Genomic DNA, 22,690 nt, shown 5'->3' on the forward strand with positions numbered 1-22,690 from the left:
CAAGCAGAGGCTAGCTGTACTTCAGTGAGCCGCTAAGCCCGAAGCCAGGCTCCCAAATGGAAAAGCTCATCCAAAAAACGGCGTTATCCAGATGAGAGCTTTTCCTTTCTCCATCTCTCGATGCCTGCAACACGGGCCACTGGGGTTCCTATTGATTTTAATAAGAGACTCGGCCAAATGTCAATGTTTATAAAGGAGGCCTATTATCATTATTATCATTGCATATTTCCATCTGTGGCTGCCCCGGCCATGACCGCCTACGTCGTGATTACCGCAATAAATCTCGCCAGAAACAGGCCGCGGAGCAGTTAGTTTCTTTATGGCCATCGCCCGTCTTTCCGAGGTCGATCCCTGCATAGCCACGAAAGATCAAATGCGCGGCGAACGGGAAGGCATGAAAGCTAATCTCTCTATTTTTAAGAAGACATCTCAAGTGACTAAAACATTGCGGCGATAAAGTCAAGAATTTACGGCGTGCCAGTAGAACAATCCAGCTCTGCCATGTGTGACAACACGGCTGGGCTCGGTTAAAAGTTAACAATGATGCTGAAAAGTCGAGGAAAAGCAGGAGTCCAGCGAGCATGAAGAAATACGCATTGCTGGCTGGTTGCTGGGAGACGAAGCTCTTTAAGAGAGAGAGAGAGAAAGAGAGAGAGGTATCTAATCTGAACACGTGTGGAAACTTGCTGTTCTACTTTATTCTCCTGCAGCGTCCTTTTTGTGTAACCATCAAAGCTCAAAACTGTGCGTTTCAAGTGGAGACGCCCATCAGAGGAATTCCAAGGTAGCAGCATTAAATCACCTGTGCAGACGTCTTCAAAAGCAGTCGCCGGGTGGTGAGAGGTCGTGTTCACATAGTTCTGCAGGGGACACAACAGTGTGTGATCTCATGCAGGTCATTAAGGTCATTTTTCTGATTCTGGAGTCTGGACCTAATTGCACAAAAGTGCTGCATTTATCAAAAATAAATAACAGATTTCACTTCGCCCCCCTCTATGGGTCTGATTGTTTTTCATTGATCAATGTTTGATTCATCGTCTCTCACTGTCACAATGAGGATAGCAGTGGCTAATGCGTGGTGGGTGCAGTGTGAAGTTAAGGTCAGAGTCGAGGCCAGTAGAACAGCAGACATTATGAAAACAGGGGTCATGAATCAAAACCCGAAAAACAATAAACACAACCTGGCATTGGATGTATATCTCCTCTCTTATCTATTATTCTACCGGAGAACTAATCCAAAATGACTGAGTGAGCGCATTAAACTGTGTGCAGATTTGCATTTTTGCACACGTTAATGACAACGTGTGTATCATTTTTATCTTTAGCCATTGCTGCAGTCTTTTGTGATGGTGGGTGGGAGCCAAGGCCTGGCTCCTCGACTCCATGTGGGATCTGGCTCTATTTACCTAGTCCTGATGGAGTCCAGATGGGCTTCCTATGGCTCCCCTTCTCTTTTACAGGCTTTCAGTCTGGACCACTGATTCCAGCAGCAGGGCAGTTTGGAAGACGGTCTCTGGATGAGTGAGGAAGAGATGGTAAAGCTGGATATGAATGATTGTGTTCAGCATGGGATGGAGTGATATTATTCACACTTATTCTCATCATCGGTGGCTTACCTTAGTTCCATTAATAATACAAAGAACTAAGGTTACACTGACCTATATAACATGTACAATATTCCCATTTCACACACATCCTAAGTTGGCATTTTCTTTTAAGACTACAGCAGAGCTCCTCTGGCCCAGGTTTACCAACTTTTATACCTCAAAAGCAAACCAGAGCTTCCTCTCCTCCATGGGGAAGACAGGGGACTTGAGGGAAAATAAGCCCCTGGGCATAATGCAAAACCCAGCTTCTCTCTATGGAAAAGCACTCCTGAGTCCTCACTATAATAGCTTCCATGTGCGAGGCATATAGACTCCAAACAAAACTGTGATAACATGGGGAAAGACTCCTGATATTGCATGTCAAGATCTCCAAAGGCTGACACTTCAGCTTGTCTGACAGACGCACCTCTGAAGACTGCTGAGGCTATAATGTCAGGTCTGATTAGATATGTCCCCATAACTCATAACTCTCTCTTATGAACCTGTCACAATCACTCATGCTGTATGAGCCAAGCACCGCATGCAACATATGTAGAAATATATAGTATCCTCTACAACTTTTAAACATCGGGAAATAAACTTTTCTTGGAGTGTGCATGAATAAACACATTGGAAGGTGTTAGAAAATATTTATGACACAGTTGTACAAAAAGTTACATGAACTCGCCTTTGTCCCAAGACTACCTGGAATAACAACCAGAGTTCTTTAACAGATACAAGCTTGTCATCTGTCACAAATATGATGGAATTAACATCATTCCAACTCCCTGCCTTCAATACTACGACTTCTCATTTTCCTCCATCTTATTACTTTGCCTCAGGCTGTTACTGTTGCCAATGTCAATGCTACCAATTACTGATGATAGATATTAGATCACAAATTCTTGAACCCATGCTTCCATCCACTGTGTACACAGAGCATCAGTGGCTCTGCAGGTTTGTGATCACGCAGAGCAAAAGGTTTCAATTTGAAACCTATCTTGGCCTATTTGAAATTTGAGGTTGCTAAGTCAGTCATAGACGTGTGCACAACAAATATGCACAAGCATGTGTTCTTTTTTGTCAGCAGGCTCTGTGAGAACTGGCTCCTTTGGTTTCCTCCTGCACTTCAACATATGGTTGGAAATAGTTGAGGCACCACTGATGGACAGAAATGGTTGACTTCTAAACAAAATCAGTCAAACCTGTTGTTTAGACTTTGGATTGTGAGCCTGAGAATGAATGCAGCATCATTGTGTTCTGTATCATACAACACAGTTACTTAGTTACTGTAAATTGCATTCATGTGGTTTATTCGTGTTTGTGCCAAATTTATACTCTACATGTGCAAAGTAAGTGCATGTGCCACACAAATGTCCCAACCCAACATGGCGCGTTATGCATTTATGACACTATGGTGAGGTTTTGTGATGACAGCGATGACTTTGTTTGACCCAACTATCCCCAAATCTATCCTTTCATGTGGCAGAACAGCAGATCCAGACTAGCACCCGTGTCAACAGAGTCCTCCCAAAGGACCCCAGTGGATAGTTTGAGGGCTGGATGGAGCCAATGTTGCAGATGGTTTGATAATCCGTCGCGTCCCACCATTAAAACACACTTTGTTGTTGTTGTTGTATATTTATTTTGCTGAAAGGTGACGTCAGAGTGAAGTCCCCTACCCTGACAAATCCCACAGCCCTCATCCTCTGTTCTGCCCACAACAGCCAGTCTTCAGCAGCAGACTCCCCCACCAGCAGAGTGACAGACAGTCTCAGCACGAGTCGCCGCACGACTTTAAATTAAATTTAATTCAAAAATCAGTGCACAATTAAATCGCATCCATGGACATTTATGTGCATCAGTATGTGAGCCGGTTGGCGAAATTCAGCAAGTGGTACTGACACTTTCCATGGTTCCCCGCCATTACTGGACACCCATGGGCAGAGACATTTACCCCAAAGTCCCTGGACCGGCCGGCCCAGGTATTCATACAAAACGGAGAGCTGCACCTAATGCAACAGTTGCGTGAGCAAACATTGCTTCCACTCACACTACTCGTTCTTATATATATATTAATGTAATGTTGAATCTTCAAATTCCTTTAGCGTTGCATGTAAAAAAAAAAAAAAAAACATCACCTGGCCCAGACCTGTCCTGAATTTTTTTAATGTGTGATTCCAAAACCTGACAGATGGCGAAAACACTGCACTCACGCAACCCACCTGCTGCATTACGGCACCGACACTTCTGCACTGGCAGGTGAGGATCCCTCGTGGCTCCCTATACGTCTGCCTCTTACATAACAGCTGTCATGTTGTGCCAGGAATATTTCTTAAAAATGCTGCGAGCCATTGGACCGCTGTTTCTGTGGAATGAGCAGGGCATCCCAGGTGCACTCAGTCACCCTTCTGTCTTCGACGACAGCTCGGTTGCCATGGTTTCCCTAGATAACAATGGAACGATTGGATCTCTCTGAGCCACCAAGCCGATTCCAAATTCCATCTGCAGAAGAATAAAGAATGGTTTCTTTGTTCGACACTCCAATACAAACATAGAAGGGGATCTATTCTCTACAGTGCACTCTCAGATATGTCCAACATGTTGTCTTTAAACCGCTAATAATCACAGAAGGTCATTCTCTTTCATATTGACCTCAGCGAGAAGGTCACCCTCGCTCTTACTGAATGATATTTTCTCTTCTCGGCATTCGGTCCCAGCATTTCTTCTTATTTTAAACTTTGCCCCTCCTTCACATCTTCTCTTTCCTTTTGCTCTGAAATAACAACGGCTCCGAGGGGTTTAACAAGCCCAGGTCAGGCTCAAGTCACACCCAGCAGAGTGGAGCAAAGTGCTTGAAAAAACAGCAGAGTCAAAGATGCACTAACTGCCTAATCCCAGCTATCAGAGAGACAAATAGTACGTGTGCATGTATGCAAACACAGGAGTCATCTGGGCTGATCCAGCACTGACAGGCAGGCAGGACGTAGTCATGCTGCGCTTGCCACACCCCTCTCTCTGAAAATACAATATACCACATTTCTGACAGGTCGTAAGAGGTCTGTCAAAGTCCAGATGTTAACGTTAAAAAAAAGGTTGTTTATATACCTGACTGCGATCATGCTATAAAAGCAGCTTGAAATGAGGACCATGAATGGAAAAGCTGAGTGAAATAGGAATGGCAGCCGTCCAGGCTTTCTGATGTGGCAAAAACCTTGAATCTGAAAATGGAATTCTGCAAGTTCAAACATAGATGAGGACCAATCAAGCTTATTACAAACATTCCAGCATCTTAAGAGGGAAAATGCAAACTGAAACAGGTCGCTTTTGTTAACAATAATGGCATTTTCTTCACGAATATGAACTCCGGAAATGCAGTGACCTGGAAACCAGAAATACCACAGTGTGTGTGTGTGTGTGTTTTATTTTAATGAGCACGCCCTGAGTTAAATTATATATGGCTTCATATAATGATGTCATAACAAAACAGGTCAAAGCAGGTAACCTCAGAAACAATAGATAGAGTTTTAGAGGAACTAGATGACTGAGAGTGTGAACACTGACTGCATAAGTGAAGGATTTTATTGGAGAATAGGAGCTTTTTCATTTGAAATTTACAATTCAGCCTCAACACACACACTGCAGGAAATGCCTGCGTCCGATGTCCTCACAGTGCAATGCTGCCAACACAGTAAAAGCTGGAAAATGTGACCGTAGGAGGACGATAACTGTTCTACTCACATCTCGAATGTTTTGGAGCACAATGCAGAGAAATGACTGGGGGGGGGGGGGTGGGATCATTGGGAGAAAACAAGAGACAGAAGCTGTCCACTACATCTGAATATGTTTGAAGATAATGGGACGTTGGCCGAGAGCCAAAGGTCAAAAACAGCTCTTCGTGTGACATAAATATGATATATCACTGCATGTGTTAACCACATTTGTGATTTTCAGATGTTTTTTTACACATCCATAAATTTAAATGTTATGTGTTTCATTGAATCTTTTCTGTTGTGTTTGTGTGCATCATGATCTTAGTATCACATCTTAGTGTGTGTGTGTGTGTGTGTGTGATCAAGGCTCCCATTATGAGTGACATTAAACTGTTCATGATGAAACCCTTAGAACAACATTCAGACCTGACTGTTACTGTGAACAAACCAGCTGTTAAGACTCATTCCATCTTCTAAAATGTTTACTTCATCATCATCATGTTTTATTATCAATTACTTCCCTATTACCGCTTGTGAAAAAAAGCATAGTTTGATGAAACTAAACAATGTTTTTGTGGAAGAACAAATACATGAAATTTCTAAGCTCGACTGCGATGCCGATGAAGCCAAAGTGGTCAAAAAAAAGGTTTTTGAGAGTCAAAGCTGGTCAGCTCAAGATGTGTAATATTGTGGAATTCCAACTTAATCCTAAACTTCCCTTCCTGCTGTCATGCTGCATTAGTGCATTTGGCCGTGGGAAGCTGCAAGCTGTTTGTAATCGATCTCTGTCATTTATTTTCCAATTTATCCTGCAGGACATTTTTTTTTATATATATTTTTAATTCAGGGCATGAAGTGGAAAGACTTAGGAAATCACCAAGGAAACGTGATGATGACAGGCTAATAACCAGGTCCTTACGGATAATGACGGGGTCCTCTTGGGTTTCAACTCCCTCCTTCTCGCAATTTCGCTGTGCTTAAGTGCCGTTTGGGGCACCGAGGGGGGGGGGGGGGGGGTGACGCTGCATTGTTGCTTTGGTTGTTTATGCAGGAGTGAAACCAAATCACAGCATGAAGACGCAGTCAGCTGTGCTGTGTCCACGGAGCCTTCACGGTGTCCCCGCTCATTGGCTTAAAAGCGATCAAAGGCTGCGACGGTGAAAAAAAAGCACCATTTGGGTGCTGAGTGTCTCCCCCCTTGTGGACAAAAGGCATAGTGATCGTTATTGTACCGTTTACCCAAAAACGTCAAGAAAAATTCATTCTGATGCAGGGTAATATAGTGAAGAGAAAGTCAAATGATTTTAAACTAAATCCCATTGGATGTAGAATAAATGACAAATAGAAATAGCCAAAGAAGCAAAGGTGCAGTTGGTTTAACACAGATGTGAACAACAAAGTGTGTTGCATTACATTACATGTCATTTAGCTGACTCTTTTATCCAAAGCGAACTAAAATAAGTGCATTGATACAAACTCAGAACAACAACAACAAGATGCAATTTCATCAAATAAGCCAATTTACAACATGTTATAGATGAGAGCCATTATAAGTACAATTTAAGTGCTACAATTAGTTAGTGCTGACCCTCATTTTGTGAAAGCGAGCGGTAAGGTTCATTCATCATCAGCCCAAGATTCTTGCCAAGAACCATTGTAAACCTGTAAAAGGCTGCCAAGTCCAGCCCTGAGTGAGCATTGAGCAATGTGCTGAGAACACGCTCCCCCCCCCCCCTCATTCTGCATCTCAAAGCGCTCACTCTCTCTTCCTATTAGAAACCAATCATGGAGTCCAAAAGGACTTTTCAGACGGACTCAAATAAAGTCCCGTGGAAACAAGACTAGACATGCATGCTGCAGGTCAAAGCATATGTATGTAAGCAATGTGGAAACTGTTAGATACTAATAGCTCTAATCTAAGAGCTCACATGGGGACTCAGTGCACCACAGTGCTGGCGCTGTTGAGCTGTTAAACCCAAGCATCATCTTGGCACCTTTTCTCCTCTGGCAGGATGTATTTGATTTGGGTTTTGTGTACCTTAAAAAAAACAGATGAGCAATTATCTTCTTCAGTCAAGCAGGTTAAAACTAGTGTTGTAAACTCACATTTCCAAACAGCTAATAATGCACCGACGCATGCGGACCCAAATAAGTAAAGGGAATGATCATAAGACAGTAAAAAAAAAAAAGAAAGTAGAGAGAAAGTGTTGCAAGCTCCTTTAACAGCCCAGTCTAATTAATGCAGCTAGCAGTTTAACTGCTCCAAATGGAGTGTAATATAATAATAGCCTTAATTCTAACACCATGTTGGCGACAACACACACATTTTAAAACTATCTTGAGTGTGGAAATCTTGCTTTAATCAGAGGCAGACAGATTTCAATCATCGGCCATTAAAATCCTGGCTCTTTGAACCGATATCAAAGCGACGCCATTCATCTCGCACACAGGGCACAAAGCACCACACACAGCGTATTGGTCCTTCTTAGAAGCTCGTGTCTACGTGAAATCCTTTTTGTTACTCATCTTCATTTGCATGAGGGACAGTAGCCAAATGTAGAGGTACTTAACAGACAGAGAATTAAAGAATAAACAAAATAGGGGCTTGAATAAAACTTCACATTCAACCGGCTGTGTTTACTCAAGAATTCAGAGACAAAGAAAATGTGCGTTTAGCTGCAAAGTAACTTCACTCACAACTGTGTGTGCTATGTAGCTGAATCTCTGCAATGATGGATACCTGGGACAATGCAGTGAACCCCGTCACACCACGGGGACCTAGAACGGCGTCCCCCCCCCCCCCGGCAGTTTGCAGCCTCCACACAAAGCTCAGGAAGAAAAAGTGGGATCTGGATCTTGGAGCAAATGTCAACAGACACTCAGCGCTGGCCAGGGGCCAAGGCCTTTATTAATTACCTTCAAAACAGTACGTTTCATCGTCAGCTTCACGGATGTTATTGTTGGCTGTGGGGAAGATTATTCCAGAACTACATTTTGTCCAACAGAGACAAAATGCACTTTGAAAGAACAGCGCTTTACTTTTATTTGCCCAAATAACCGTGTGATAAATGTCCCACTAGTCACATGTACGAGCAGCATTCACGTGATCATCTCATAAGAGCCTGGGGGGGGTGCAGCCCTCTCGTTCTCCTCACGCCAGAGAGGACGGGATGAAGCCATTCCCCACCAGCTGTCAATCATTTTAACTGACCCGACCCTTGCGTACCTCAAAACACAATCACTCTGCAGGCCCGTAGAGCCTAGACGGACCGGGGTACTGGCAGCCATGGGGCCCCCCCAGTAGAGTATTGCACCCGGTTTGACCACAGATGGCATCTAACGCCGCAAATCAACCCCATGACCCGCAGGCCGCCGGGGCCGCGGTGCTGAGAAGCCCATTTGACGAGCGATCTGACAGCGAGGTTCCAAAGCATCGAGGAGCCGTCTCCCTTTGGATCAAACACATTAACACACTGCTGTGCAATAAATCTCAGAGATGAAGCCAAAGTGTAGTTTTTTGTTATTTCCAGCCAACCAGCTTCACGGATGAAGCGAGGCAGGCGAGCCGAGGTCGAACGGAGCGCTCTGAATCCCGCTCCCCCCCCCCCCCCCCATCCGCAAACGTTGCACTAAAAGGTGGACGGAACAACGTTTTTCACACGGTTATTTGGGCAAATAAAGCAAAGCGCTCTTCTTCTCTGCAAAACAAATATTGTTTCCCTCTTTTAACTCGCCAAGCGCTGACAGTGTTTCTCCAGCTGAGACCTCCATCCCACACGGCACCCAATGATGCCTGGAAAACATTGCCGCCACACAACATTATCATATTAATTACCGCAGCATATTTGCGGATGACAAGGAATGGCAAAAAAAAAAAAAAAAACGAAGAAGAATTTGTTTATGCAGAAGTCCCGAGGCATAAGAAGACATTTTTAGAAACGGCGCCGCTCTGCAACATGAAGCCTGAACTTCGATACGAGTCGAGATGCGTCGGTGCTTTTCAGGAACGTCAGACCTCGGCTACCAGAAAGACGGGCGTCACTGTATATTTGGGGGTCCGCGGCCGTAGACAGAGGAAGCAGAGCGTCATCGTCCTCCACACAGCTGTGACACGTCCTCCAAACAGCGAGGCCGCCGCTGCTGCTGTGATGTAAACCGACGGTGTCCCGTCTGCAGCACTTTGACTGGAACCAGTGCCATATCACTGCAGGGAGGTGGAACTGTTATTGTTATGACCCTCAAAGGCTTTGGGTGGTCCACATTCAGTCACACACACACACACACACACACACACACACACACACACACACACACACACACACAACTATGAGGCGTATGGAAACGTAACCGTCCAAAACACTGATAGAAGCTCTCTCAGAACATCTGCAATTTCCTATCACGCACGCCGCTCCTCCCATAAACACTTTTGTATACACAATTAATATCCGCAACGGCGTTTTTGATGAAACAGATGCAAACTATTTACGTTTAAGACACAGAGCCCATCCGTTTAGTCGAGGGGCTTTTACAGTTTCCGCAGTATTTCTTTAGTGGATGATGTGAGGCGGTGGAGATTTGTCGTGTCCAAAGCGCCACACGGACCGGCCCGAAACGACATGCTCAGCCCCCGCCCTGAGCCCATCAGCACTGCAAACCTGAGAAAAGCACCAAGCGGGTTCAGTTTTGGGGGGGTTTTTCTAGCACAACTGGTAACGGGTTACGGGTTTGTGGTGATCCTCGAGTTACTGTTGCTCCGTCAAAAAGTACAATCCATTAGCACCCAAACATTGCTGCGTCCACTGAGCAGGAGCAGACGGACTGAGAGAGACACGCTCATGTTGACTTTAACACACACACACACACACACACACACACGTAGGGAGACATGGTGGCCATCAGAGCACACATTGGGGTGAGGAAATATCGAGAGAGGTGAAACTAGTCTGTCAAACTTCATGAGACCACTCGTTCACAGCTCTGCTTTCCTTCAACGGTTGGCAATGTGTGCGCTTTTGACTAAACTTTAACACACTAACAAAGCACAAATATACCAGATTGATTGAGCTTTCTAGTGTTGCTTTAGTGGCACTTTTGTTGCCCCTTGCCGTACATTTGCTATCGGTTCAAAAGGTGAACTTTTTGCACTGAAATATCTTAAATGTTTAGAAACAAAGCAATCAAATATCTGTATTTTTACAACCATCAGTTGAATTTACAAAAGGTATTGTGGTGTTTTCTTGTGTGGTTGGTAAATTAAAAAATAAGTCTATTCTGGCCTCCTTTTAATCTGATTTTCAGGAGGAAGAAAAACTTGTTTCATAACACGTTGTGTCAAAGGAAAAGGAAAAACTGCAATGCAAATGTAGTTTGAAATCAGTAAGTATCCAACTTAATATCATTCTGGTCATCTGCCATCAATTTATCTGTGTGTAACACAGCATTGAAGGGACTTTGGAGGCTTTCTCTTATTTTGAAACCATTTCTGCAATGACTAACAGACTTCAATGAATTCCGAATGCAGCAGAATTAACTTCAGAGGACGTTCTTGCATCATATACCACTGGGCACCGTTGGTCATATTTACTGAAGCTCTGTAAACCGCGTGAGACGGACTTTGAGGCTCGGAGGAAGTAGATCCAGAAACCTATCTGTTCATCTTCTGTGGATTTCCTCCACATTCATTTGATCAATTATGTAATCAACTGCAATCTGCAGGCTATTGCGTTTTTGCCAACAGTCAGAAATGTAGTGATCCAGACTGATTAGCATACAAACAGCTCCTTGAGGGCTAATCATAGAAATGAATTCACCGATCTAGTTAAATAAGAGTCCGTTTCTCATCACAGTTTGTGGACAATTGAGTCCCAATACATGTCCACTGTGTTTTCAAAGCATTTATTCTGCTAAAAACATGTAATATTACCTTTGAGTGGATCATCATCATCGGCCTATCTATTAAATCTATTTCACCTCGTCACCTCCACTATACCACTGCCCCCCAGTGGCTGGACATGACCACCAGGCCAGATCTCCTGCACACTGTAGAAACCAGTTGTGGAGGGTAGTAATTATAACCCATGCACACTTTCCTTTGCATAAAGTGTTGGGTAGAATTGACCTAATTTCTTAGTTGTAAAGCGTAGGTAAGCTTTACTTTTAAATCTTCCCAAACAAACCGGGTGAAAATTGTTGAGTAGATTCTATGGGTTGTTTTTTTACAGTGTCAGTCAGCTCCTCAGCTTTCACTGAGAAGAGAACTCAGAGCTGTGTAGGAGGTGTAGTCGTAAAGAGAAGTAATCAGTAGTAAGAGAATAAGTAGCACCATTTTGCTGAATATTGTTGGTTATTGATTATCAGTTGCAGAGTTTTGACCATAGTATTTGTGCTTTGTCCAACAAGACAAAGTATCCAATCAATTCCTCGAGCACGCTTGATTTGTACGTTCACGTAATCACTTTCCTGTCACGCTTTTGACTCCTCATAAATCTGAATCTTTGACAGAAGCACCATATCCAGCAATTTATGCTAAACCCATTGATGAGTGGAGAGGATGAGCTGTGGAGAAGTGAATCATAAGGATCACGAGGAGTCCCGATGGACAAACGGCATTTGTATGTTTTGACACAATTCGCCACGACCAGGATTAATAATGACTGACGTGAATCCGCCCCGAGCCCCCTCTTCTTCTCTCTGGCATTCAGTCAAATGGCGTTTCCAACAAAAGCTACGCTACACCAATCCTCTCCTTTCCCCAATGTGAAACACAGGGAGCAGCGCAAATGTCCGCCTGACGTCTCTCAGTGGACGTCTGCACGCCACCTGACAAGGAACTACTTTTCCTTCCAGGGGACGGCGCTCGCCCGCGACCCCGTGACCTTTGAGAACGCCGCGTTGCCCTCTGCACTGACAGGAAAGTTACCATTGAGTCACTCAGTGGTGCACACATTTTCTTTAGTGGAGCACATATTGAGATTTCCTTCTCTCCGTATATATTGGTGATGTCTGCATGCAATATGCGCTGAGTGCACATGCACCACACGCAGCACGTAATAAGGACACATGAAGTAACGCATGCAATGCCAAATAATGATTCTAAAATAAAAGCTTCAATAATTCTGCACTTACTGTTTGAGTTTAGTCTCTTATTTCTGTTGCTCGGTCACTCTCTTCTATAAGATCACAATATTGGACAAAGCGTATTTATTACAGGCTCCGGATGAAGGAATTACTCACCACTGGCTCAGTTAAGATCTCATAAAGTCTGATTTGTTTAAAATAAGATAGTAGAGCAGCTGGGTGGAGAAGCGAGGGTTCCTGCATACCTCTGGATGAAAGACAAACACAACTGGAGGGACGCAGTTTACTAATATAGAATTATTAATGAAGATTCCACATTCCTTCCAATTCAATGGATAATCTAACCATGGAAAGGATGTATTGCTTCAGCACAAATGCTTTTGGGATAAATTATGGAATGTAAACCCGTGACTCGGAACTCGACACAAATCAACCGAGCAAATGTCAACAGAACCGCCCGGCCCATTCACTGCAGCATCAACACCGGGTCACCAAACAGGGCTAAATGGTCCATGATAGCAGTTGATGATCAACTTAGATTTGATCGGGTGGCGTTCTAGTGAATCTGAATCAAAGTGTAAAAGCTGCCAATCACCGTTTACCTCCTGGGGAGGGAACCGTGTTCTAAGAAGGGCCCCAATCATTGGTTGTCATTCATTTATGGCTGGACTTCTGTACAACATATCCAGTGGAGTGATAGAAATAAAATTTAAAAAACGTTATGATTACATATGCCAGTATTTTACTGCTTGCTGAAACAGTCAGATATTTGGTAGAAATCAGATTTACTAAATAGGAGACAGCAGGATTCTGAGATTTGGAAAGTGGTGAGGAACGCATTGACACAGCTGCTTGTGGGATTGGTTTGAGGAACATAAAATGGATCACCCCTGAATGCAGCCAAGAGGGATAGATGTTGGTGGAAATGCTGACAGCGGAACAACTGCATTCCAACAGGGCTCAGCCCAGCTGGATACGGACAATCTGACATTTATTTACGATTAAGCATGAAAACTAAAGTCCAAAATTCAGAAGGAATTTAAAATAGCAAAACTGGTCCACAGTGATTTGCTGGTGGAATTATTAGTAATTATTTTTTCAGGTTTAATTTGAGGTCAAAAAGTCAAGAGCAGTGCTCCTGTGTCCACACAGCACCGTACCACTTGGAACCGACGACGGATCAGCGTTACCTACATAACATCTTGGCTTGCAGCGCTATGAGCGTCGGAGGAGAGGAATCCGCTTCGATGTCAACAGGAAGCCGATCGGCTTCGCGAGCCCTCAGAGAAGGCTGCAACGCACATGGAGGACGTTGTGGGCAATTACAGGACAGTAGTTGAGACAAGCTATGCAATATATACACACAGGAAAAGCCACAGCCTGCATGTAGGTTTATAAGGGGATGGGGGGACGGGGGGGGGGGGGGGGGGTTTGAAGGCTGGTAAACAAGTAAAACGAGTGAAAGCGAAACACAGGAGATGGATCGATAACGCGGGAAATGAGGACACAAACAGTTGTTTTTCAGCAGTTCACTAACTTTTTGATTAGTTGCTGAGGCTAATATGTTTTTTATCATATTGAGTTTTTTGTGTGTGGGGGGGGCACTGATGTGAGGGTCCTGGGACGGAGGATTGATAAGATGGTTCCAATGCACAAACCTGTTGTAGACAAACAGACGCTGTTTGTTTACTACAATTGTGGTATCGGCTTCTAAATATTCACAGAGGCAAATAGGTTCATGTCTGCTAAATGAGCGTCTTCGTTTCAGAGCCTCGGGCCACACTGATTGGATCTAAATTCATTATGACAAGACGACTGCACATGCCACAATTCAGACACTGTTTTTCATGGGCCATGTTACAAAAAAGCATTTCCCGTTGCATGCACATGGTTTAAATCAGGGTTGGACCGGCTGCTTGGTGAGCAGTTTTGGAAGAAATGCTTTTGTGCAGGACACGGACCAGGTTTTGTCGTGGTCCAAGTACTGCACCGTGCAGCGTTCCCCGTCCGAGCACAGAAATACATCTCTCAAAAAGACCCAATGGATTGGGTTCCGCTGCCCATTAGGATGCACTGCAGCTTTCTAGCACTGTGCCAATGCACAACAGCAACCAAAAGAGGGCCAAAGAGACACTGCCAAAGCCTGTGTTGCACCTACTCCTTATGAAGTCATTGTGAACATTATGCTCAGGTTACCATGGCCTGTGGAAGCAGAAACATGTTTTTTTTTCTTCACACCAAAGGAACAACATGCGTCAGTTTGGGTTTGGGTCTACACGCTGCTCTCGGGTGTCCGGGTCATTCTTTAGCATTTTTCTGAGGAATTTCTCCAGGAGCATAATGTAAACTACATGTGATATTCCCTTAACTCTGTAATCTGATGAAATGCTAACAGGCAGAACATAAAAGCTGTGCCAAAAGTGTCCTGAGATGCAAACAAAACACTGATTGTGGATTATCGCCAGCATACAAAACGTTTTTTGCTCAGTTCTGATACAGTTCTACTCAGAAACATGGAAAGTATGTCAATGATAAACAAAAACAACATTTTGAGGGTAGAAATGACAACAAATGCTCCCTTATAGATGATCATAGATCTATGAAAGGACTGATGCGTAACGTCATGCCATTGAACTCGCTCAAATCACGGAGCGATCCACCTTAACTGGAACAGTACTCCTAGCATGTCTTTAGCCATGTATACGCGTGGTGCTGAAGGCTGAAGGTTCTGTTCATCCCCACGATCCAAACTCCTTTCATCAGTACCAAGCAAGGACACGTCTCCCCAGATCCACCCACGCCCCCCTCTCCTCCCTCATATTTACCCAGCGCTTCGTCAGCAGGCTTCTGTCTCCCGTCCACTGGTGCATGCAGGGGGACTCTGTGTTTCCCGTCTCAACCTTTTAAAAAGGGGGTCCCCCGAAACCACACATACAGCGACGGATACTGCAGCTCCGTGAGGGCCTGCGCGGCCCGGGGCTCGACATGTGGAAGTGATCTGAGGCGGAAAGCGATGAAATGAGGAAACGAGGCACAGAACTAATCAAAAGACGGATCCGTGTCGACCGAGATCTTATGTCTGATCCAAATACTGTCACTCAGCACAAGCAGCGACTTGTAGGGTGAATGTCTCAGGGTGGAGGCCCACCGTCAGGGAGGCCCGGGTTCAGATATTGTGTCATACACAGAGATGTGAGTACCTCCATCACGAATAACAGCCCAAAAGAACTGTTGACCCAATAACTCTCAACACTACAATGATGCCGTCGTGGTAACCTTTAAAGCATTCAAAGGGCGTTTGATGGAATAAAATGTCTACATCAGTTACATCACATCACAGGAACAGAACTTAGGCCTAATCTTCACAATGACTCTTTGTTGGAAAGAGGAGTCAGAAGCTCAAATGATGAATCATCCTGAGGTTGGTTTGTTTGTTTGTTTGTTTACTGGATCCCCGTGAGGCGGACGCCTCAGCAGCCACTAATCGTCCCCGAGGTCCAGAGACGAAAGCGATACACAGGAAACATTTAACATTTAGAACATGACCTGAAACAAACAGTTCAAAACAGAACAAACAAAATAAAAGAATAACGGATAATATAATCGATACTAGTGCAGTTGAGGAATAGGATGTATATTGTATATTTAAAGGATGGTAGTGCATATATGCTGTATACACATACCCTGTGTACACAGGGTATGTGTATACAGCATATATAAGTGCATATATGCTGTATACACAGGGTTGGATTGTGATAGTCTTTTGTTTAAGGTGTGTCAGGTTTAAAGCTTTGTATCCGACAATTTGTCATCTTCTCATTCTTTTATATTAGCAAAATTGCACAAAGGTAGTTCACATAAATAAATGGTGGAGCAAATATGTAATCTCTGCACTCTGGAATGTTTTATTTTTCTTTGCCCTTCAAACTAAATGCTAGTTACATAAAGCTTGTTGTTCTGGTCTAGGAAACGTGTGGTTTTGCTTTTAGTCCAGGAGTTAAATGACCACTGTTATTTTTGTAGTATGAATAGGAAACAGTCACATGGTGGTTGACTCGGCTTAGCATGCAGACTAGAAACAGGGGCAAACAGTTGGCTGGTTCCGTCCAAAGATACACCCACCTACCAGTGGTGGCTTCAGGTGAGCCGGACCACGACTTCCTTCAACATATGTAGGAGGTTACAAAGTTACCGAAATCTTATCTGGGAAACAGCCCGTGAAACTAAACTCTATAACGCGTTGATGGGTTCAGGGGGAATTGACCTCGTTTTCCAGGTTTTATTCTGAACCAACAACAATCTAATGCTTTTAATGTGGAAACAAATTTTAGTATCTAAATAAATAGTATTTAAACCTCCATTCTCTCTCTCTCTCTCACACACACTCACACACACACACATTCTTAGGAGTCCAATGTCATGTTCCTGTCAGTATCTTCAGGTAGCACTCTGTGCATCATGAAATAGGAATCTTTTTGAGACCAAAGAGAAAGAGGAAGCCTGCTTCGTGATCTTCACTCCTCATTCATCTTCCACAATTACCATCATCTCTTTGACAGCCATTGATCCTTGCACAACATCCATACAAGCTTTTTGGCCCAGCTTCTTATGAATGTGTTTAAAACCTGAGCAAAAGCAATATATTACATGCTGAATCTGCAACTTTTATAGCATTTTATTAAACAGAGACGTTTTAATAAATCAAATATGATGAAGCCAGTCCAGAGTGACTAGATCTCACCTATTCGTGGTTTTGTTGGTGTGAGATATAATTCTGTGCATCTAGATTAACACCCCGCAAATAAGTTAAAGCAACAACGGGTTGTAAGATTTGTCCAGTCGAGAGACTATGTTCTCTTTATAGATCGCAGATATTCAACCCAATGTCTTCTATTCACAGATGCAGGCCATGCACTGGATGTTTAGTGACACTCTGGAGGTTTGTTAATCCTTGAGGTCCAGGTCGGACTCGGGCCTCCTAAGGACCACTGCCAAGGCGCACTCGCTTCATCGCGCTGCCGAGCAGTGACAACACGGCCTTCGGGTGTTTCCTGATCTCGTCTCTGTGCAGTCGCACCAAAGACTCGTGTTCCCTGACGGAGTGAAAAAAGGTTCCTGTTCAGCGCTGATTGCAAAGGTAATTTGTTGGAGCTGAAAGCCAAAGAAGCGCCTGCCTTTTCCCTCCCGCACTCTTCACTCATCAATGCGCCGCCCGAACGCTGATTCGACCCCGGAAACCAACGACTGGACCAGAAAACAGCCGGAGCGGAGAAGTTCACACCACATCCTCCTCCGTGGGTTTCCTGGGTTTTGCAGCAAAAGGCTGTAAACTTGATTTATTTCAGTGCGAGAGATTTAATGAGGATCTGCTTCTTGTTTTCTCTTCTCTCGATTTTCGGCACACTTTCTGGAGGCCATTAAGGAGAACAAAGAAGAGGACATGACTGGTCGGCCTGCAGAGGAGGCCTGAAGGTTCTTGTGAAATGTCGGGTACAAGTCAAAGAAACCTGACTGACTGAGAGTTTAATGTAATGATTTCACATGAATAAACAATATAAAGTACCAGGTTCATGAAACCTACACCCCCCCCCCCGGGACATTTTCACAGTGATTGCACATATACATTGTTCTTTTTTATCTTATTTCATTCTTATAATTACACTAATCACAGAGCCCAAATCCAGTATGGACCATAAGGGGCAATAAATGGCTTCTGATTCGGATTCTGAAGCCATGTGCGATGTCCAGAAGGCTACTTTAGATCTTTCCTGGGAGAAGTTGCTTGGGTGTGGAACACCATGTCCTTCTTTTATAGATAGAAGAACACGATAATTAGCTTGAGCCTCAAGTCCCTACAGCTGAGCCGCCTAAAACCAACACAAAGCCTTTGTAAATCAGAGGTTTCCGCTGTCCATCGACAGATTTTTCATGTATTTTGAACTCCTCTGTTACAGCTTTAGGTTACAGCTAATTGTCATTGTACATTCCAGTCTGTCAACAAAAAAAAAAAAATCTTGTAAACTACACAATATTACACGTTTAGCTAAATTCTAATGTCATAATAGCTAATAGCATTAACTCTGTTTATTCCACCAAACCAATACACCGGAATGCCAAGACTGCTTTTCAATTGGTGTTTGTAAAAGTGTATTCTTGAGTGAGCCAGATAAAATAACTGAGGTTTCTGCGGTTGTCATGGTTACAGGGTTGTGGTCACTGAAACATTACCGTCCCGGTTTTAAAAAATGCGGTAAACTGCGGTGCCAACTTTTTAACGGGAACCCTTTTGGAATGTAATAGCAGGAAAAGCACAGATGTAATTGTTGCCTCTAAAAACAGCTGCATTCCATTTCAGTTCTACTCCCCGTGTCCTGGTTTTGGTGCATGCTGCTATCGAACAAGACCTACAACAACACCCAATGTGAGGGATGTCAAAGTGTCTGATGTAAGGAAGGCCGAGAGAGAAGGAACCGTAAATGATGAAAGGAAGGATGGCTGCCATCTGGCTTCCTGGGTTAGAGGACAATGGGAGTTACATTGGATTTAGGGTTATTGCAGCAAGTGAACTCTGTGGCAAAAAAAAAAGAAACGCTTGTGATATCTGCAAGATTTGTTCCGCGAGATCATCTTTAAAAAAAAATGAACACCACTTTTACGATTTTGAGTAAAAAGCACATTTTTTATACCCCAGAAAGCCTCGTGTATCCCGTGTCAGCAACAGCCTTTTTAGACACGTGAAGCCTTCAAAATTCTAAAAAAGGGGGGGATTACTAACAACTTTATGTCTCAGACAACAATAATAGTAATAATTTACATCTCAACATCAAACTTGTGTAAACCAAAGAACCAACCTGATTTCATCCACACAAATACACTGACATTTCCTGGTGGTGGGACTCACTGTGTTCCAAGGGTTTCATTAGAAATGTTTCTAATGGGGTTTTTTTTTTACTTCTGAAATGAGAAATAGGTTTGAGAAACACGCTGGCCTTGCATCGTTAAAGCTCAGCCCGTGAAGAGCGATGTCCACTCCTTAAAATACGTAGTATGACCCCACTTTTTTCAAAACATAATTGAAATAGAAAGATACATGCAATACATCCAATGCAATATCTGACGAATATAACTTGAAATATGACTTTCTTCTTGTGAGCATACTCAAATTTTATCTGTTCCTCCCACTCCTCCCACCCCCTCTCACAATTTGAAAAAAAATAATAAATATATATATATATTTTAGACGAAAGATATGAGTTAAGATGCAGAAAATCTAAATACCAGTTGATCAAGTCTCTGCCAAACCAAAGGAAATTAAATTCCCTCAGTGGAAGAAGAAATTCTTTCCAGCCATCATTTCACTTTTTTTTGTCGGTTAACTGACAATGGCAGTCATTTTATTAACTTGACAGAGAATCGTAACGGTCAGTTTGCTCTTCTGAAAGTATTTATTCGCTAAACATCTGTCAACTGTAAAGCAAACATCTGTCATCAGAGGTATACACACAGGTTTTGCGATGGTTGCTGGAAACTTGAAATCGAGTTCTAATCTCGAACTGTCCTCCTCTTTCTGCTGCGTGAACATTTTTCAGCCAGTTAGAATCTTAAAATTGGATCTTTCCAATCCCAACATCTGGTAGACTCCCAAACCCAACACTATGTCAGAAAGAGGTCTTTAGCACATCCTGACTGACACCTGCTTGCTGGCTCCGTCTAAATCGGACTAATCTGTCCATGTGCTATGAACATGGAAACTCATCTTCTCGCTTTGATGCTGTCGTTTCAGCCTTTAAATCCACAGCAGTATGACGAAAAATGTTCTTTAACAACCTTTTTCCCCTGACCAAGACGTGACGGATCTTTCCAAAATAAAAACTATGACTAAATCTACTCTACGAGAATGTTGGTGGTTGACGAAGTCCCAATCCTTTTTTCAGAAGTCAGAGCAGCAGGTTGCGGTGGCAAACGGATCATGTTTGAGCATAACCGGAGTGGCGTGATGCGGTTTCAGGCCATGGTGTTCAACAGATGCAGAAACCTCGGAGGCCTTTTTCCCCCCTTTGCCGACTTCCTGGTAGGTTTGGACCGAGGTAAAACCCGCTCACGACACAAAGCCTCATACTGCATGCACATCTGGCATAACTATATTTACTGCCATGACAAAGATAAGTAAATCAAACACAGTCGGTCTCAGAGCACTTACACTTCGGTTCAATAAAAAGCTAATGGGAGTTCCTTTCACCACGTGGGCGCTTTCTGGCGTTAACAAACAAGCAGTCGTTCTCCCATGGAATAAAGGGTCGGCCTCGGCCCAAGCCAGACGACCTCTCTTAGTCCCCCTAGCGTTTCTGAAAACAAAGGCCCATTCTGGTGGGCCAAAGCCCACCGAGTGTGAACAAAAATACTCTGCGAGACGCAGTCATTTCCGTCTCTGACCTCAACTGTTACAAGATCGTAAGTCATCCTTGCCCGGATGCATATTTACGCAGACGTTATCTGGAGTGTTACCATCTGCCATTTCTCAAAAAGCAAACTCCGATGAGGACACGGCTGAGAAGCACGGGGCGAGGTGCCATATTCCAGGTATTGTAGCGTCTCTCGTAGCGTAACGTAGCTTAATATTCACTATCGACCCGATAAAGCATTTGACAGTACGAATATCTTACCCAGGAACCTTGTTATATAGAAAGAGGCATTGGTGATAGTGTTATAATGTGATCAAAATATGTTGCAGTCACTTGTGCACAGTGTACATTTTAAAAATGCTAGTGTTTCATGGCACTGTGGCATGGCCTCCTATCCAAGACATGAACTCCTGCAGACAGTGACAACATCTCTTTCAATATTTTATTCTTAAGCTGGCAATAGGTAGCGTTTCCCGGAAGTGGGCCATATCCAACCAAGTTGCATGGAAAACAGGAGTAAATACAGAGACTTTCCCGCCTTTACCTCATTGCTGGCCGTGGACGTTCCAAGGCCGGCGTGTAGATATGAAGATGCACCTGGCTTCTCAGCTGAGGCGCATCGCGAGCCGGACCACTGGGACAGAACACCAACTTTCACACCTTCCAGGCGCTCGGCCGGGTTGTTTTAAATGGCGCAGGAAGTTCGCCTGCTGACGTCATGACGTCTCCGGTTCACCTGCAGGTCACCGACGTAATGCGCACGAACAGACGGCCAATAAAACGACGCCAAATTAAGATGCGTTCGAGCTTTTCAACTCAAGACAGATTTTGTCGTGTGCTGCTGATCAAAGCCGGGGGGCCGGGGGGCGGTTTGTACCCCCCCCCCCGGCCGGAGGAGCGCCTCCCATCCTGCGGAGCCCTGCGCTCACATCCCTGCTCGCGGAGAGGTGAGGAATCCGCGTGAAGCCCCTGAGTGGAGGGGCGTCGGTGGGACAGGTGACTTTATCATCGACACTCGTCGTGTGCGTGGCTCCGTGGACGCTTCGTGCCAGTTGATGCACGATCGACGTCACGGATAATCACGTGACCGTAAAAACACGAGACCAAAGACTCACCAGGAAGATAAAAATAACTGCAACATTCTTTGCATTTATATTAGTAAGAAATACATTCCCAGTAAAATATAAATGAAAAACCGTAAAGCATACTTTACTTTATCATGATAATTGCCATGTGTACAGAATCTTTGGAAGAGGCCTGCCATTTTCAAATCAGCTGCTGTTAATTATATTATATTGATATTTACTGCAAAATAAATATATAAAGTCAAGTGCAAAACTAAAATTTCCAACTTGTGATTCATGTCTGTCCAGACTCATTCAGACTTTGAAGAAAGTGGATCAGTTATTTTCATTACTTGATTAAATGCGAGTCATCACCACATTGACATGCATGACTGCAGTGAATCATTTCCAGTGGGAAGCCTGCCGCTTTCACTTGACGCCGTGTTCAGCTCACTCACCTGAAACTCCGTAACAGCCAAGGCAATGAGCTCGTGGTGGACGACCAGAGCACCAGGAGGACTCTTCTGGTTGTCATCCAGGGTGAGGAAATGAAGACCGATGACTAATGCAAGTACCGTGAGGACTGAATCAATAAAAAACTGGACTGGTCCCAGAAACACTGAAGCTGTCTTCAAGAAGCGATGGAGGACATATGCACCAAACGTAATAGGATTCCATCAATACGCAACCAACCTTGACCTCCGATCACCAAAATCTATTCAGTTCATCGTCAAGTGCGGGAGAACATTTGTGCCAAAATTTGAAGAAATTCCCTGAATGGACGCCCAAAAAGCTTTCCCAAGCAGCTAGTCATTGTTTATCGAGTAAAAGAGACGGCAGGTAAACTT

General features: G+C 43.9%; 1 long non-coding RNA gene across 1 annotated transcript; it reads right to left on the reverse strand.

Moving 5' to 3' along the window:
• Positions 1-788: 788 nt before the first annotated feature.
• Positions 789-21,571, reverse strand: LOC119196257 (uncharacterized). The gene is made up of 3 exons (XR_005114290.2): positions 21,323-21,571; positions 1,407-1,513; positions 789-860 (listed from the first exon to the last, which is right to left on the reverse strand). It is a non-coding gene; the product is annotated as an uncharacterized LOC119196257 (long non-coding RNA).
• Between the last annotated feature and the right edge of the window lie 1,119 nt (positions 21,572-22,690).

Source organism: Pungitius pungitius, chromosome 6, assembly GCF_949316345.1.
Source record: "Pungitius pungitius chromosome 6, fPunPun2.1, whole genome shotgun sequence".
Lineage (NCBI taxonomy): Eukaryota > Metazoa > Chordata > Actinopteri > Perciformes > Gasterosteidae > Pungitius > Pungitius pungitius.